The sequence below is a fragment of the Phalaenopsis equestris genome, unplaced genomic scaffold, assembly GCF_001263595.1.
Source record: "Phalaenopsis equestris unplaced genomic scaffold, ASM126359v1 Scaffold000002, whole genome shotgun sequence".
In the NCBI taxonomy this organism is placed as follows: domain Eukaryota; kingdom Viridiplantae; phylum Streptophyta; class Magnoliopsida; order Asparagales; family Orchidaceae; genus Phalaenopsis; species Phalaenopsis equestris.
In genome coordinates this window covers 81271376-81274521 of record NW_018164444.1, presented here as the reverse complement: position 1 = coordinate 81274521, position 3146 = coordinate 81271376, and positions in this window count along the sequence as shown.

Sequence of the window (3146 nt, the reverse complement as noted above, 5' to 3'; positions counted from 1 at the left end):
ACCCCCGGCGGCGGCCCCGCGGGCCGCGTTTCAGGATAAGCAGCTTATCCTGAAACGCACAAGCTGCCCCAAACGGACCCTTAATCTCCATTCGCTTCTCGAAACTTCTCAGGTTCGGCTGCCTCTCCCGTTTAGGGTTCTACTCTTCTCGTCTTCTCTCCCGACCACTTAGGGTTTGTCGTCCCTGTTCTTCTACTAATATCTACTTCTATTCTCCTCTGATAGTCAGTGTTGGCTCGATTGCTCGGTGTTCTTGCGTGGATTGCCAATATTATTGCTTCGTTCATTGTTTGCTTGTTTGGTTACCTAGGTGTTATCTCTGAGTATATTTTCTCTAATGTTTCCTATTTATTTTCGGGTTCGCCTCTTATCTTAAATTTCCTTAAATTTATTTTATATTTATGTAGATTTTTTTAATGAAACCTAGCTTTGTAGAGTTTTGGCAGCGAAATCTCCTATATTGCATTTATATATGTATTTTTTTTATGGATGAGATCTGATATAAGAGAGTGTTTAGAGCATGCTTCTTTGTGAAACTTGATCTTTATATCTAAATGTGTAAAACCACACTTTCTCAGAATGAAAATGTGTTATTGTAAATAGAAATGCTTGGGGGTTGGTTTTATAAATAATAAAGACTGGGTGATAAACCAATAATTGCCTCCTTTCATTTTTCACTTTTGAAAAATTAGCCTAGTGACCTGCTGAATTGACTACGTTTGTATTTGTATATATTTTCTGGCTAGGTCAATTGAAGAAAATGATTGATGATGAATTTGTAGTAGTATCATAAATTGTTATAACAGTTTTTATGCTTTATTGATGGAATTATACTTGAGCTGGACCATTTGCAGATGCATTTATTTTTTGGAGTGGAAAATGTCTGAACTTGTATTGTTGAACTTTATGCTTGTAATATGCTTTTATTCATGGAGGCTGAAGATGTTTTGTGGGAACTTTTATGCTTGCTATAGGCTTTTATTCAAGCAGACTAAACTTTCATTGCCGAAATTTTTAAATTCGAATGTTTCCCTACTTTATTTATCCCACTTTGCGTTGTTTTAAAGATAGGTGCGCTGAGTTCTTGGAATTACTTCATGTCATCTGCTCAGAAAATCTTTAGTTCTTCTAACTGGATACTCATGTTAAGTAATTGGATGTAAGAATTTGATAGTTTGTTCAAGGCTGGTTCTTGCTACATGTGGTCTTGAAGCTTTGTAGACTGATAAAATTTCTTTTGCTTAAAACACAAGAGTAAAGTGACAAATATGCATTGAAGCATGAATGTTGAATAGGTGAATGCTGTTGGAGCTTCATATAGAGATTACTTAAGTCATACTTACATATTTAGTGTTTACATTCCAACTGTTATATGGATATCGATTGATCTTTGCCTATATAATTTAAATATCTTCGAGTCATGAAATGAAAGCACAAATGGATTTTATTCGTGATGTTTGAGACCTACGAACAAAAAATAAACCCTTGTCTTATTAGACCACGAAGGTATTTATGAGCTTGTAGGAGTTGGACTCTCACTTTTTATATATATATATCAACAGTCTTATTAGACCATGAATGCTTTTACATTTGTTACACACCCACACATAAGACATTCATATTTGTGTGTTCACTGTGTAAATGTTTGGAATGATGGTAAAGGCTGCTAGTTGCCTCATGGTTTGAACTAGAAATGATAAATGATGACTATAAAAAGTTGATTATGATGATTATTCTTGCTCTTAATTTTGAAAGACAATACAAGTTTGCAATCATTTTAAGATAAGAATATAAAAAATTTTGTAAGATGATTATTCTTACTCTTAATTTTGGAGGGCAACACAAGTTTACAATCATTTAAAGATAAGAACATTTCCTAAAATGATTATTCTTATTCTTAATTTTGGAAGGCAACACAAGTTTTCAACCATTTTAAGATAAAAATATAAACAGTTTCCTGAGATGATTATTCAATCTAGGTTAGGTTAGGGAAGGAAATATCATTCACTTACTGAAAAAGATCATTGAGGTGCAAGTACTTGTTCAAGGTGGTAACTAAAAATATTATGTGAGAAAGTGGAAGAAATTATGTGGGAAATTTTCCTTGGACATGAAGCATCCACCAAAGCCCAACAAAGAGACCCCAACAAAGAGATAGATGACCTCTTAAACTTTGGGGCGCTCAGACAAGTGAGGTATTTTAATTATCTAAAGAGAGAATTTTGCCTACATACAACACAATTCTTTTGTATTATAAACATGACACTTTTATAAACATGACACTTAAACTTACATGACACTTAAACTTTCATATTTGTATTTATAATATTTTGGTGTTATGAACCAATGCACAAAAAAATGTTTTTTTTTCTATTAAAAATTAGGTAATAGTAATAAATTTAACTTATTGAAATAATAATGATGATAATATTTTTGATATTTTGTGTAGGTTTAATAGTTTTAGATGGATATATAGCACGTGGTTCAGAGACAAATGAAGCAAATGCTAGGAAGTTCAGGACATTTAAATGCATTAATGGAAACAAAGAGCTCAGAGTGGGGAATAAGAGTTTGATGCTTGATTTTGTAATTTGTATAAATGGTGAATAAATACATAAAATGGTTCTTATGTTGTTAATTTTTTTGTAAAATAATATTAGTTTTTTTTATTGAAGAAAATTTTGTCTTCAATTTGCTCTATCTTAAATTTGGCTTCTATATATATATATATATATATATATACATATATATATATATATTGCGCTACTACTCTCTAACTTGATGAGCGGATAATCTTATTTGCCTTTGACTCGGTAAGGTCAGTTCGATCGAATAGACTCAGTTGGTGCAGCCAATCGATTAAACTCAACTATAAAAAACTAAAAGTAAATATATTTTTTTTCCCTAAAAATAACATTTTTGGTAAGATAAAATATAATAAGTTTACAATTTGCCTCTTTTTTTCGAGCCGAAAACAAACAACTTGTTCACGAGCCATTTCGAACACGAGCCAATATCGAACGAGCCGAACACGAGCCGAGCCTGGCTCGTTTACAGCTCTAGAAATTACATATCTATTTTTTATTTTAATGAGGTATGTACAAATTATTTTAGTTATTATTATTATTATTATTATTATTATTATA